The 17,527-nt window shown below is 26.3% G+C and overlaps 1 long non-coding RNA gene across 1 annotated transcript; it reads left to right on the forward strand.

Moving 5' to 3' along the window:
• Window positions 1-275: 275 nt before the first annotated feature.
• On the forward strand, window positions 276-3,646 carry LOC126904435 (uncharacterized). Its single transcript, XR_007703748.1, has 3 exons — window positions 276-1,123; window positions 1,183-1,303; window positions 3,507-3,646. It is a non-coding gene; the product is annotated as an uncharacterized LOC126904435 (long non-coding RNA).
• The last annotated feature ends 13,881 nt before the right edge of the window (window positions 3,647-17,527 follow it).

Raw genomic sequence — 17,527 nt, forward strand, 5'->3', positions numbered from 1 at the left:
TTTTTTTTTTTATCTGTTACCACTTTTTCTCAGCTCTCATTGGACCGATTTCTTTCAACAATACGTCAAAAAATCACAAATCAAACTTAGTTGCAGACATTACCCTTTAAATTGAAAAAATTCTTCTCGTTCCCTGCAAATGGAGGAATTCTCCAAAAAAATTACAAATTTAACAATCGGTAAATTTTGTCATTTTTTTTTCTTAAAACTTCCATAACTTTTTCAAAAATCTACAAATTAGCATTATTTTTTCTTAAACTAAAACGTTAGATATTTCCATTTCTTTTGATATCATTTTTTTGAAAATTTTACTCATAATCTGCTCACTGGGGGGGATTTAAAATTGTAACTTTTTAACAAAAACTAACTTTTTCAACTTAATTTTTGAAAATGTTCCGGAAATACTTCGTTCTTTAAATATATATCAAATTAAAAATTATTTTATGTACTCTAAAATAAAAAAAAAAATTTGTCCCGACACTTTATCTTTTGCATGCAAACGGCTGCCGTAGTTAAAAAAACGCTATTTTTGTGTTAAAATCATGGGTTTTGTATTTTATTTTATTTTAAAATATCTTATAAAGGCAATACACTGACTTTCATAAATATTATATAATTTAATTGACATAAAATAAAGTTCGAAAAAACTAAAAAAGAAGAAATTTCTTATTCATGTTAATATTATTTTACTGTGTGATTCTTTTGTGGCCATGAAACCCTCACTTAACTTATTTTTTTCAACGATACGTCAATTGATTACAATTCGTATTTAGTTGAAGATATTACTCTCAAAATTTGAAAAAAATCCCTTAATCAAATAACAAGTAGCTTAACCAGCTTTATCCATACAAACAATTAAAATCATTAAACATTAAATGTAATATTCTCCTTTGGAATATTAATAAAATCAATGTGTTTAATATTTAATATTTATTTAAACATTTTTCATGTTTCTATTATAATAGTAGAATCAGTTTAATAATGAATCAGTTGATGGAAATTGTCTTCATCTTGGAACACAACCATGGTTAAATTTCGATACGGAGGAAGATTTGATGGATCTAATAACACAGGGAACGTATGTTGATGATATAAAAACCACCAGATTATCAAGAAATGATAAGTAAGTAAAAAAAAAATTAAATCTGTTTTAAATAGTAATAAAATTATTATCGTGATCAGAAGACGTTAGGAGTTGGAATGTAGAATTTGATGACGAAGAATGTGCTCGAGAGATTGATGAATTATCTCTATACGTGTTCAAAAATTATGAAACACACTGGAAGAAACAGAAGTTAAATAAGTATTTTAATAATAATTGTAATAAATAAATTTATAAATGTAATATTATTATTACGTATAATAATTGTTTTAAATAATAAAAAATATTATACTTATATTAATTTTTTATTTCATAAATTAAACTACCTTGTGTACTTTACTAGTCATAGTGTTATACTCGAAAATCTTATCATGTAGTATAAGACAATATGCTGATGTATCATTTGGTATAGGAATTTTAGTTTCGAATTCAATTCGAACGCAAACGGGAGCACTCTTAATGTTTTCATTTTGTTTAGAACAATCTATAACAACCATAGGAGCGGTATCTTTAAATTCTTCTCTAGTAAAAATCGGATCACCATTATCAATATTATAAAAGCTATCTTGAAACGATGAATACATTTGATATAATGCTGAATATTTATCGTTATCGAAATCAATGTTTAAACTATTGTAAGGATATCATTCCGAATTCAAAAATACTTTGAGTGATGTCATAGAACAGTGATCGAATCTACTCATGTCAGCTGATATTTTGTTTTTAGGTTTAGTTTGAAATCCTATAATCACATGTCTAGGTTTTTCCGTGTGCGTTGATGTTTTAACCGCCCACGAATGTTTTGTAGTTTGTGGTAAATATGGATGTTCAAATAATTCACAACTTCTAAAAGCGATGTAAAGTGGTTTACGAGAATCTAAAGTCTTCAACAGTTTCAATCTGACACTGTCTTCTACGTTTATATGAATGAGGTATTCTCTACATTATTTTTGAAATTTTTATTTTACTATTCCGATACGCTGGATCTAAGCAATATTAATTCTTGTCGGGAATTTATTATTGTTTTACGATGATCTTCCGCAAATCCCATAATTACTTTGAGAGGTATGCACACTTCGAATTTTTCTCTAGATTCACCATTTTCATTCCATCCAGCATTTTGATATCGGTAAAGTTTCGCCGTTTGAAAAAACGCATAACCTTTCATACATGTTGTAATACTAGGATTTCTTACTTTATCAATTTCAACTGACAAACTGTGAGTTTAATTCGTAACGAATTTCATCAAATAGGAACATAATGCCATCTTTAAATTATTTAATAGAGCTTCTCCATTACCTGTTTCTATATTTCTTTCAACTTCACCTTCAATGTGTAACAAAGATTCGCTGGGGAGAGTATACAAATCTTGATGTTGTATCGCAATTCGTATTTCATCGTTATTCGACAGCGCGTTACTAGAAAATGGTTGATACGAATGCTATTCAAATTTTGTTATACTTTCTTCGAAGTACGGTTTTTCGTGTATGTTCAGAATATCTTCCATTGCGATTATCGAGTGTGTTGTATTAAAATATGAAACAATTTTTTGTTCTAACTTATAGTTATAATAGTTCAATAATAACGCAAATGTAATTAATAACGATATAATCAAACAAAGTAAAACATATAAAATAATGATACATTTAAAACAGGATAAATAAATAATACATAAAAAGAAAACTTAAAATCACAAACGTATTACGCGGTAAGATATTACCTTCGGTACTCCCGAGATCTTCTCTCCATTCAAACCATTCCATTTCGTCTTATATACTAAAATATTTTGTTTTTCTTTTTATAAAATTCATAATGTAATCATATTTTAAATTAGTAAATTTCCATAATAAAGGATAAAAAGGAGGGAATGAGGAAAAGAAAAATTGGAATTTTTGTGTAGTGAAAGTTAAATATATCATTAAAACAGTGAATGGAACATTTTTTTTGTGTGTTTACTTTTAATCAAGTATCTTATTTATCATTAATAAACACGTTCACTTCTTTACATGATATTTTATTATTAACATCCATGTATAAAGATTATTTGTAATCGATTTATTTTTAACTTTTTATTGTTTTATTTATAAAGGATAGGAAATTATTGGACTGATTTATGAAAATTTACTTTTTGTTAAATTACAATCATTATAATAATAATTTTAAATTTAAAGTTATTTTATTATTATTATGTATATGCAAGTATATATTTTTCTAAATTAATCTGAAATGGTACAGGATTAAGACAAATATACAATAATATTAAAAATATTTAGCTGTTTAATTTTGATAAATGAAGTGTAGAGTTGGTTTTATGATATCCATTTTATTATTATTCTTTCCTTGTGTGGTTTCCATTTCTGCTTAGTCGAGTTTCTTTCCAATCAAGTTTTTTTTTTTTTTACAGGAAGATGGAATACTCCATTTGATTGAGCCATCTTGATTAAATGGTTTTTTGCTTTGTGTAGTTTTTTTATACTTTTAATTAGATAGTTAATTAGTGTATCATTAGAACTATAAACATTTAAAAGAGAGGGGAAGAGAAAAAAGAAAAAAGAAACAATAAAATGATGGTAAGAAATTATGATTGATATTTAGGAGGTATTGGAGGTGATATTACAAGTGTATAACCAAAATTTAAAATAGTAGTTAAGCTCTCCTTTGTTAACTCTGGAAGTTTTGAAATTTAATTGTTCTCGACACAACGGTATCGACATATTTTACTTATCGCAGACGTATTCTCGTATACCAAAACAACTCATCAGAGACAATACGAATATGATTATTTTATACAAACAAAAAGAAACTAATTTAAATCACATATACGATGATCATTGTTTGTCAAATATGAGTTTTATAGAATTTAAAGAAATGTGTGCTAAATGCTGGAACTCTGGGAGATTTGAAATTTTTTTATATAAAAAGAGCTGATTTTTAGACACTTGATTATTAATACAAAATGGAGTCGGAGGAGAATATAACATCAAGTATTATAAAAACTAAAAAAAGTATTAGGAAAAAATTACTGAAACTTAAACGTGGTGTTGAGAAAACTAGAGAGTTTGTTCGAAAGCATGCGACACCTATCGTTTAACCTCTAGAAGAAATTGCACGACAAACAAAAAATTAATTTAAAAAACGTAAATCAAACGATGCAAAACAAAACGATGGCGAGGAATACGATGAAATTGATAAAAATAAAACGATCGTATTGTCTAAACCGTTACAACAATGTCAACAACAATCAAACTTTGATGCGGTGTACGGTGTAGCCATTAATGACGATGGAAACTTTAAAATGGGTGATAAAATGGTAATCAATGATGAACATATGAGTAATATTAAGATCGGTAGTCTAAAACAAGTGCTATTGACGAAAGGATTACACGAATTGTTATTTAAAAAGATGTCTAACGTCGATTTAATCACTTCTGAGGATATGATAACGTATAAAAACTGTCTCATACACACTAGAGTACATAGAAACATGAAAAGTTTGGTGGCGGACTACCGTTTTTATCTGTATCAAATAAATGAAAAGAATACATATATTGGGACGATATAAATGAATTAGTACAGCGTCAGGCTATTTCACACGGATCTAAGCGTGCCGGTAATACGGGAGTATATAACGAAATAATATCCCTGGAAGAAGAACTTAGAGAAAACGGAGTAATAAAATGAAAACTGTTAAAGAGCAAATAGCGGAGAAGTTGCACGCACAAGCAAGAAAGAAATTTCCGAGACGTATCGTAACGCCTTACGCTAAAGACAACACGTGGCAAGCGGATCTCGTCAATATGAGAAAGTATAGTAACAAGAATAAAAACTTTACTTTTATTCTTACTGTGATAGATGTGTATACTAATTACGCATGGTGTGTACCTTTAAAAAATAAAGCCGGTAAAGTTGTGACTGCAGCTTTTGAATCAATAATAAACAACTGTAATAGATATCCATTGTACATAATAACAGACAAGGGATCAGAATTTTTCAACAAAGATCTGAAAACTTTTTTACAACAGAGAAGTATTAAACATTTTCCAACATATTCGGCGGTGAAAGCATAGGTAATCGAGCGTTTTAACCGTACACTTAAAGAACGCATGTGGAAAAAATTTACCGCTTCAAGATCTTACCAATGGTTGTTAATTTTACAAACAATAACAAATGATTATAACAATACTATTCATCAAACACCAACACAAACATCGAAAAATCCCAAGACAGCACGGTTTTATCGTTTACCGAATTACTCGAATATTACGCGAAAAGTATTTAAAATTGGTAACGCGATTCGTATAAGTAAAAAATAAATAAATATAGATTAAAAAAACACGCTTTTAAAGCCACATCGAACTAAAAAGTTAAAAATAATTTTTAAAATAAGCTTAAAATAATTATTTTTTACTTTTTAGTTTGATGTGTTTTAAAAGCGTGTTTTTTAGTAGTTTTAAACTATATTTATTTTTCACTTTTTAGTTTCATGTTATGACAGTAGTTACTATCAATATCATGGTTGTAACGGGTAACGGTAAATCAGGGTTCGATTCCGGAGAGGGAGTCAGGGAAACGGCTACCACATCCAAGGAATGCAGCAGGCGCTAAATTACTCACTCCCGGAACGTGGAGATAGTGACGAAAAATGACGATACGGAAATCATCCCTCGTAATCGGAATAAATACTTTATATCTCTTAATTAGAATAAAGCGTGTTAACATATAAATTTTAATAGTAATTAGAATATATATATATACAAATAATGCGACTTAAGTACGTAAACGTATCATGCACTAGGTATAGCCGTGTTTTGTGGGCGGGCGGGTCGGACTAACGTTATACCTGAGGTATAAACTCCGCGGCGGTAGGAATATGTAGCCGTATTTAACTTATTTTTAAATTTGTAATTTTTTGGGGGGGATTTCCGCCATTTACGAGAAAAGAGGGAAATTTTGCAATTTTTGAGGGTAGTATCTTCTTCGACTAGATACGAATTGTGATCTTTTGAAATATTGTTCATTAAAAATGAGTGCCGTGAATAAATGGTCACAGACACACAAAAAAAAACACAGTAAAATTAATACCTTCTCAGATTCGCATCGAAACTAAAAAAATACCTGTAGTTTGAATCCTAATATGTTTTGATTTAATTTTAAAATTTGATTTAAGTCAGTTTTTTACTTTAGAATATATACTTTCATAATTTTTAGTATTATTAAAATTTATTAGGTTAATCATTATAGGTATTCATTTATAGGGATCATATATTAATATAAGAGAACTCTTGATATAAATGTTGTTTATACTAGTCCTTATATCTAATCATAAATTATGAGTATTATTTGTAATTGAGAGTTAAAAAAACATTTAGAATATGAGTAACTGTAATCAATTTATTAAAATTAAGATAATTTTCACATTTTTTTATTTTTTTTACTGATAGAGTAGTGATAATATATAAAAAAAGTACTTCTAATAATTTAATATAAGTGTGTTTTGAATTCAAAAATATATTTGTATGAGTTAAATTAAAAATGTATTTAATGCATCGTTACCTAAAAATGAAATTGTTCTAACACTAAATCGGTAAATTTTCAGTAGACAGTTCTTAAAAACACAACTATCATAAAGCTATTAATTTATTTTTTTTAAATATTCCTCGAAAAAAATTGGAGTTAAAACCATTTTTTTTTTTTTTGAGGTGACGACACACTATTTTAATTAATAGTTATTGTTTGTAGATTACAAAGTAAGAAAAGAACAATAAAGAAAAATATATATTATGTATTATACCACCTATTGGGCAAATTCAAATTTATTGCATAATAAGTCAACACCATCCTGAGCAAGTTTTTGATATTCTGATTCATAAGACTCGGTCCAATTTTCTTTCTCGGCATCAAAAATTTTTACTAATTCTTCAAAATATTGGTTTACGAATGGTTCACGTTTTATTATAATAACAACTTTGTCATCTCGGAGTATGTGCTCTCTGGGTATTTCAATAATGTCATGAATTTTACTAATTATGCTATCTAGATTATATGTGTTGTCTGGATTTTCCAAGTTTTCATAAGTAGCCAGTTCTTTAGTTAATGTTAATGATTTTTTTAGAATATCGAGTACAGTATTCGGATATATACTATTAAAATATTCTATTGCATTGGCCATACATTTCATTAATGGTTTAAACATAAAAATAGTTTTGATTAATTTTATTAATTTTTCCAATTTATACTCGTAAAATTGGAGACGACTATAATAAGGCGATATAATCCTATAAAAATGATGTATATTCGATAATATATCTCCGTAAAAGCAACTTAATACTGCTGAAATATAATATTTTGTAGTGTCTAAGGACTCTTTAGTGACATGATTATCAGAAAGATATTCTTTAATATTTCGTACATAATTACCTGTTTTGCTTTTAAAATAAATACCAGTTATAGAATTCCATCCTTCAGATTTAATAATTCTATTAATAATATCAACTTCATTTTCTGATGCGTTTGTATAACAAGAACTAATAGTAAGACATATTAATAAAAAAACGAATATGAAACGTGTAAGCAACATCATAAGTTATTGTACTTGAACAAAAATAACTTATTTACTGTATGAGCTTTATACTATTACTACTTTCTATGTATAGCGCATTTACATAAATTAATACAAATATGTATAGTTATTATTTATGTGTATTTGCTTTATTAATATTTTTTCGTATTTAGATCATTGTAATAATTAAAAATAAAGTTAAAACATAACCAAGAACAATTACACGATTTTATTAATTTTATAAGTTATAATAATAACCGTTATTAATAACGATAGAAATTTTTCATCTTTTAGTAATAATTATTATTATAATCAATATCAGCATAATTCCAGATTTAATAATTTAGGGACAAGTAATGATAAAGTCTGTTTCAATGATTATTCAATTATTAATTATTAATTATTATTCAATGATTAACAATAATTATTCATGTTGCGGCGAGTTATATGTGGCCGCGTTCAACTTCCAACCCAAACGAAACCTGTTGCACATAGTTGTTAGGAAGCCGTTCGCTGACCGGTGACAGTCGTCGCCTTATTTATTAGTTATAACCAGTGCATGGTCTAGTTGATTAGACACATCGGTGCCACCACGAGTTGTCCCGCGACTTTTGCGGTATCGTGGCGCGTGTAAGATTACAGTGGATTTACTGTGCGTGAGATCGATTATATAATTGAGTCTGTGTTGTTTCCGTCGAACGTTTGAAGGGGTTGTATACACCAGTTCTCGTTCGATCACTAAAGTTATGCCCAGGTCAGATTATCAAATTCAACGATACTCATAAATCTTATACCTGTATTCATTTTATTTCATTGTAATAATTTATTGTTTATTAGTAATGTAAGTGGGGACGTCCAATTATAACTTGATTATTAATATTGCTATTATAGACAAATCCTCTTTTATTGGTTTCTATCACTAATAAAGTCATAGGACTTCCCTTTATTCATTTCTTAAGTCAGTCAGGCCAACCGAGATTTTAGGAGCCTGTAGATGATCGATTCATTTAGTCAAAACAAATACCCATCATATAATAATAATTTTAAAAGAACGCCCTTTAATAAAAGACAAGGTCAAAACAATTACTTTTCAATCTAAAAATAATTCATTTCAAAATAGGCAACCCACAAACAAATTATAGATAAATAAACACAATTTGCCAAATTNTACCCCAAACAATCACTTTTCAATCTAAAAATAATTCATTTCAAAATAGGCAACCCACAAACAAATTATAGATGAATAAACACAATTTGCCAAATTGTATTTACCAAAAAAGTATTCGCCAAAGCATAAACATGTCAAATTTTAATGATAGTAAATTAGAAGAAACAAAGTCAACGAAATATTAATGACGTCAATTGTAAGTAACATAAATTACAAAAAGTAAGAAAAACTAGAGAAATAGTGCGATTTGTTTTATTTTTTAAGATATAAGCATCTTAAGATTTAGAAAAGACGAAAATAGAGGTAGTGTTTAGAGATGATGTATTTTTACCATAACGCACACATCCTGCCACAATGTAGACCTCTCTGGTCTATAACTAAAAAACAATAACTCAAAAAAATAATGATATAAAACTAGTTATCGACTAGTCAAAATTTTATTTCAAGCATTATTCTCCACTAAATAATGAAAAAATAATGATTGATTCTTTTATATCTCCTTTAAAACAACATTTCCTTTTTATACGAGGGGTAAATCCACGACAAGGACGTGTCAAATAGAGAACCACCTATGTTTTAATGAGAAAAGCCTTATACTTTAACTTATAACAATAGAAATGAAAAAAAGATTCAATAATGATGTGAACGAAATAATTAAAAGATAATTAAAACAAGAGTACACTCGAAGGAAAATAAAATAATACATAATAGTAAAGTTTTATTGTCAAAATCGTACAACCCAATAAAATGGGATTACCCTCAGTGCTTCCAAGATACTCTTCTCGTCAATTCAATTCACACTGTCTTATATGCTAGAATATTTGTATTCTTCTATTAAAAATCTAATACAAAGTTAATATTTTAAAACAACAATTCTAAAAAATTGATTAATAAAATATTTACTGCCTGATATTATGAAATAGTCAGGATATTGCAATTGTGTTATATTATAATTAATATATAGCATAATTATTATAATTGTTATGTTAGTATAGTTAATCAATTATGCATCACATTACAATCTTAAATAAAATGTGTTGACACAAGAGTTCCTTTCTTATAGTAGTTGACTCCTGTTTTTTTCTTTTACCCAGAAATTTCATAAATTAATTGTATCATACATTTCTCAATTAATTGTGAAATGGACAATCCTTTCCATTTCACTTATTTTCAAATAACTAAGTATACTTCTATAAGATAGGCCACACACTTACAAACTGTTTTTAATTTGCCACTGTGTACTAGCGATGATATCATTAAACAGTATCGCCAACGTTGCTCTTTGCGCGAACAAAATGTTTTACTTCCTAGATTAAAGACAATAGACTAAATTACTATTTCCAAAAAACTTTCAAAATTAACTCGTAAAATTATCCCTTAGAAATAATTTTTTCATCAATAATTTTTATATTTAGTATATAAAAAATAAATACAATTTCAATACACACATTTTTATGAAAAAAAATCATTAATAACGAAAATATAAGGAATATTGTTTTAATAAATTACATTGTATACTATAGTGTACGTAGTATAGTTTTGTAGAGTTTATTTATTTTGAATATGATTTTTAAATAATCAATTGGTTGTAATAAGTTAGGTAGATCTTTGGTATTGAACTATGAGTAATCTCATTTGTCGGAGAGTCTCTCGGCAAGGATCCAAAGGGGACTGTATTCGAAAAGTTAAGGATTTTCTTTTTTGTATTTTGGAAAAAATGTGTATTATTGAATGTTTTGTAATAATTTTTTGTATCATTATTGAATTTAACCCTGAGCGTGTGTGTATTCTGTCTTATTAATAATAATAATAATAATAATAATAATAATTAATAATAATTCATTTTTCTAAAGATTTAAACGCTTTCCAATTGTTTATTTAATAATTTTTAGATCTTTTAAGCTAGTTATAAAATGGTATATATTTTTTTAATAATAGAAAAATATTCTTTGTTATTAAAATACTTAAATAGTTGACATTTATAGCTGCTTAAATTTTGTATTTTTGTTATCGGTCCATCAAAATCTTTTTTACAAAAAGGGCTGAAAATTGCTATTTAAAATTTAAAAAAAAAATCTCATTTTTATTTTTTAAGTATTCATTGAATCAAAATTGATAAGAAACAAGTAATTGCGCATAAGACTTATTTGATTTTAAACATATTATTTTAGCAAATATGATATCTTTTTTTTAATAATAGAACATTATTCTTTGTTATTAAAATACTTAAATAATTGTTATTTGCAGCTGGTTAAATTTTGTATTTTTTATTTAAATTACGCATTCAACTGTTTTTTCGTGAAAAGCTTAAGTTTGATATAAATTAATCATGTTGTAATAAATCATTTATATCTATAGAAAAATATATTTTATACTGTTTATTTATAGCTTGTAAAATAAAAATGTATGTATTATTTTTTACTGTTGTGAAAACCATAGAGGGGCGTCGGTGATGTCACATCACTTAATGAATAATAATTTATCATTTTCATGGGTCACTTTTCATGAGAAACCTTAAGTACATTCTTAAGTAAATTAATGAATTAAAAACCTTGACTAAAATAAAACGTATTCATATCTATATCATACAGAATTAAAAAAATAAATCGAGGAACGTGTTATGCAAAAACTTTGGATTTGTTTGATGTGTAAAATAGTACAAAAATATTTATATATTTTCCCACTTATTTTGTGGTCTATATTTATAAACAATTAATACAATAGTATTTCAAACATATATATATATATATATATTTAAGCTAACTTTGTAATTTTTACCTTATTATTATCTAATCTAAATGCATATAATATAGATATCTAAGGTTTTGCAACTAGATAGCCTCTTTTCTCAAGCCATTGTAAATAATATATAGTATCAAATACGAAATTTGCTTATTATGCTCTTTGATTATAGATTATATATATATATATATTTATATGGTTTGGAGATTTCGATTTATTCTCGAAATTAGTCAAAAAACGGGTTTGCTTGAAGTATTGTTTTCAAAAAATTTACGAAAGAAAAGAATTGTTGCCAAATTCATTCCATAATTATTTACATCAAAATAGAAATTTTGTTATTATCAAATTTTCTTATCAATACTAAAAAAATATTCTGTAAACACTTATTTTACCATAATATTTTTATATAAGTTTATACGTTTTCATAATATTTTAACCCTATATTGATCAAAAGTTGATGTACATAAAGAAGAGTGAGCAAACGTAATACATAGCAAACATATTTTAAGTCGTCATTACAAATTAATCAACAATAAACATACAGGATAGATTTAAGATTTTATTTGAGAACCAATATAAGGAAAAATAATGAAACCTGACATTGCTTAGTTGACTATGTTCTATTGGGTCAAGAAAATAAATAAATTTAATAATATTGATTACAATACAATGGTTATCATTGTACTAATGCCCAAACGAGCAATTGACATTGGTTAAATCAGTACTAGCGACTGGCATCTTGTTTAAGTACTAATTTAGCTTTAGCTGTAAGTACTTTGCTGCCATTGCTGGTAAAGTACTAACGTAAACTGGTTACATAAAAACTCAGTACTAAATTGTCAGTACTGAAAAACGTGATTATCTCAGACAATGACAGTATTGGTACAATACTGAAAGTACTGCACCAAAAAACCACAAATTAGATAAAACACATATTTATCTGGTCTATACAAAACCTGTGTTAATTTGAAAAACATATCAAATACTTTTTATCCGTAATTTTTTTTTTAGCTATTATAATAAAATCTATCGCATTTATTTATTCACACTCAAGTTTAATTTTAACGTTGTAAAACAGCAATATTATATCGTTTTTATTAAAAAGCTGTAATTGTGATTTTAAAAAAATAATTATTATATTGAAATTATTATTGTTTTAAATAAATGTGTAATATATATTACACATTGTTAAGCATAAAATGTATTTTATACTCAACATGTATTTTATGAGTATAAAAAAAATAAATAAAAAAACACATTATAGTAAAATTAATATCTTCTTAGCTTCGCATAGAAGCTATAATTTTAAAATGAATTATGAATTAAAAAAATGCATATGTTGAAGAAAAAAAGTTAATTTATAAATACTGGAGAATTGCTAATTTTCTATTTTTAAGTTCTTTTTGGATACTAAATATCTATTTTGAAATTGTATTGTAGAATAAATTCTTAAACGAATAAAAAATTTTATAGTATAATCATTGTCAAAATTAGAACTAAAATTTTCATAGTTAATATTTAGCATATGTAATTTAAGTTTATCACCAACTCCTTTTTCAACAGATAGAATAGGAAAACTTTCTATAAATATGGTTTTTAATTTATACAAGTAATTATAAAAATCTTTATGCGGCATTTGTGAATTTCCGAATAATAATTTTTTTTGTTTTCATAATCTTTAAAATAACACAATAAAAAAAAAATAACATAATTATCTAATTTATTTTAACTTTTAGCACATTCTACATATTTCAAAAAAATGTTAAATTAAACATTTTTTCATAATAAAAACATAAATGAATGAATTTTGATCTGGAATTTCTAAATCTCTATATTCAACTGGTCTAATGGAAAAGGCTGATTTGAATTGAGAAGGAGAATTATTAGAAAAAATGTTGTTAACATCTGAACCAGATCGAATTGGAATTTGAGTCAACATTTCATCTAAATCAATAATACAATTATCATTTTCTGAATTTATAACTAAAACTAACAAAATTAGAACCCATTACAAAAGCTTTGATATTTAATCCAAATTGAAAAAGTTTTTGAATTGTTGTAAAAATAATATCTTGTAGTGTTCCAAAGTTATGTGTGTAGCCGGTAAAGTTCCACATAGCTCGAATTGGCATTAGCCCTCTCAATGTAATGACAACAATCGTGTCCGGCACTACCGGCACCTTGCGGGCACTACGTCGGTGTACGCGATTGAAGTCGTACCGCATCTTTTGGGTCTGATGACTCGTGGCCAGTGAGCTGGCGTGTTTTTAATTTTATTCTATTGTTTTTTGGTTGGTATTGGCCTGTTTAGGTGACAACCAACAATTTATATTACCCGTTACGTGCTATTACGCGAGTGCTCAACTGAAATAGAGCAGCGGAGGTTGACATTCCATACGCAAAAGGAACAATTAATTGGGAAGCGTTTTGGCAGTCGATTCAACGTTAATTGCACTATGGATGGCTGATGGCTGGGTGATGTTTTGTTTTTGTTTGTTTTTTTTTTACTATTATTATTCTAATGTTAATATATTAATATAATAAATATTTATTAGTTTGTATATATATATATATGTATAATAAAATTACTGTTTGGAATTGATATTATACGATTGTCAAGTAAAACCCCCCGATCCGTCATTTATGTTAAGATAATTAACTTAACGTTAAAAGTATAAAGTCGTGAAATAATTTACTCTGGGATTATAAGTTTCATTTCAATATATTTTTACATGTAGTTCAAATCCAGTACAACTGCTTGACATCATGTAATAAGCTATTGACTTCTTCCAATTAAAATTAATGCCTCTTATCATTAGAGCAAAAGAATATTTTACCGGAGAATAAGTTTTAATTTTGTTAGTTTCCTGAAATCCAATAATTTCATCTTTTTGTAACATATAATATAAATTAGATTTTAAAGCCATCTCATCAGCATATAAAATACATTCTTTAGCTGCATAAGTAAAATGATAAATTTTGTATGAAAGAATATTAAAATGGTATTCATTTCATTAATACCAGTCACAATTTTAAATTTATAAGTTTAACGTTTTAAATTAGAGATAGATAGCAAAGATAAAGTATTTAATAAAAGTTTATACACTCGCGGACCTAAAAACTTTTTCTTAATTCTTTTTTGTGGTGGAAAAAAAATTCAATTTATTAGTAATAAATAACATTCAATCAAAATATCAATGAATATCGAGGACCCTACCACTATAGTCTTCCCTTGTGAGAAAGAATTTCTTATTCATAGAAAAATATTTATCTATTTGGGTTTTGTGCCTGTCATTCTTTTTTTTAAGCTCTCACTTGACTAATTTTAATGACCAATACGTCTAAGGAAAACGATTTTAATCATGTTGAACTAATAATTCCCAAATTTTGAAAAAAAAAATTTAATTCTATCGATTTATACAAATATCTCAAAATTATGCTGCGGTAAAGAATGGCCACTTCAATAAATCTATTTAAATAAAATATTTCTAAATTAATAGGAGTATAAAATTTTTTTTTTATATTTTTATTGTAATAAAGCATTTTAATAAAAATACTAGTTAAGTTTCATAATTTATTTAATTGCTATAATAAATATTCATTCATAAATTATACTTTTAAATCTAATAACTAATAATCAGAATATAAATAAGGAAATAAGAGTTCATTTTGCTTTTTGAATAATCTATCAATTTTTTAAAATTAAACGCTATTTACAGATTGGCATCGAAGCAATTCTTATAATAGTGATTTTAATCAATGTCAGATATCATCTATACTTGTCCCAACTATGCCACGTTCACACTGTACCGCAACCCTATTGTGCAACCGTTTTTTACATTATAATTTATTCCTATTTATTTATGCTATAAACATATTTTTGTGTTAGAAATATTTTATTTATTATTATATAGCACAAAAATAAAATTATATTAATCTGATAAATTTTTTTTTCAACTTTTAACCCCAACTCGAAATTAAAAGTTTATTTATAGATTTTTGTATGCTTCATGGCACGACAGAATTCATACACGCACATAGTTAAGTTAATTAATGACACTAATAATTATTACAAACACATTCAATAATACAAATTTCATCTGAAATACAAAAAAATAAATTCCTTAACTTTTCGATTTTAATCATGTTGAACTAATAATTCCCAAATTTTATTTTAATCTTTTTAAAGATAAAGGAAAATTAATTAAAAACTTAATAGAAAATCCAACATTTTTTTATATTGTGAAATATTTTGCTTATATTTCTATTATTTTTTATAATATATGATGTTATAAAAATTGGTTTACATGTCATGTTAATAAAATTTTGTAACTTAAACTTAGTATTTTGTTCTAAACATCTTACAAATTATTTACTAAAACTGTTTATGAACTAAAACTAGTTTGAAATTTAAATATATACTTTAAAAATGTATAGCTATACAAATTTAAAAAGTTATTAAAACATTAATAATTTTTTTTTTAGAAAAAAGAACAATGACATTCTGTATGGTCATTAGAGCAGTGGCTTGAAAGAAAAAAAAAACATCCCTGGGTATATTGTTTGGATCAAAAATTAGGTTGTACTTTTTGCCAAGAGGTTGGTTGCTTAAAAGTTTTTGAAAAGCATGGTGTAGAACTTTCAAAAGAATAGATTTTTTGTTTGGTGGATAGTGAATGTAATCTTAATAAAAAAACCAAATTAGCTAGCCTACGAAATAAGATAAAAAGACACTCTTAATCTAGTCCTCATAATTTTGCTTGTAATATTAAGATAAACAAAGAGTCTGAAACAATAAGCAAAAATGTTGAAAAAAAACTTAACAAAAACCAAGATTAAAATGAGTGTATTTTTCGCACTGCCTACTATATTGCAAAAAATAATAGACTTTTTGACGATCATTCATAGCTAGTAGAATTGCAAAAATCTAACGGCGTACACATGGGCTCAAAGATGTATTCTAAATGTAATAAACAAAAATTAAAAGAGTAAAAGAGTTGTAAATGGGTAGCGGATAAAAGAGTTGTAAAGGAGTAAAGATAAAGTGGTATCTCGATGTTGAACTATATTTATTTATCAAATAATAAAATATCCCTACCTCACTTATTCTAATTCTCGTTTATTACGTGAATTTTCAAGAAATAAAACATGCAAAAATAAATATTCGCACTTACCTTTATTTCCCTTCGCAATTGACTGAATTAACTTTGTGGTGATTTCTTCCTTCAGTGTCAACAATCATTTATAGTGTCTTGCATTTACTTCGATTAATTAGTCTCTCTGTGTATATTAAAATCAGGAAAAAGGATTCTCTACAATGGGACCTACGTCTATTGTTGATTTGTTACTTTTTTTTATATTTTCTTTTAATTCTTTTATATTATACCATGTTTTTACTAATAATATTTTCGATGAATTCCCTATAGTCGATATCGATATTCTTAAAATTTACTCTGAACTTTTTCGAAATATAATTATAAGAATATGTCTATCTATATTCAAAATATAATTAACAAGACTGTGGTGGCCCAACGTTCTCAGCGTTAAGCCTTAGCTGGCGCGGACACAGCTAACCTCGTTAATATATATTAAATATTATTTCAATACACCTTTTACTATCCTTTACGTCAACTGACTGCACTGTCATAAAAAAAGATATAGGACAAGGATATAAAGATTGACTATGTATGTGATATTAATACTTTTGTCATAAAAGAAAAGATGGTAAAAAGTTATGGATATTAATTATAATAATAAAAAGAATAAAGAGAGATTATTATAATGAAGGATAATGAAGGAAATAAAATAAGTAGCCATATGTGTGATATTTATATTTTTTATAATTAAGAAAGAGGAACAATAATAGAATGTAGATGTTATATATAGATGTTATGGTTAACGGATTGTTGAAGTACGTTTAGCTACAAGGTGAAAATATAGCATACAACATATATAT

Source organism: Daktulosphaira vitifoliae, unplaced genomic scaffold (assembly GCF_025091365.1).
Source record: "Daktulosphaira vitifoliae isolate Bord-2020 unplaced genomic scaffold, ASM2509136v1 Scaffold_1, whole genome shotgun sequence".
NCBI classification, from domain to species: Eukaryota; Metazoa; Arthropoda; class Insecta; order Hemiptera; family Phylloxeridae; genus Daktulosphaira; species Daktulosphaira vitifoliae.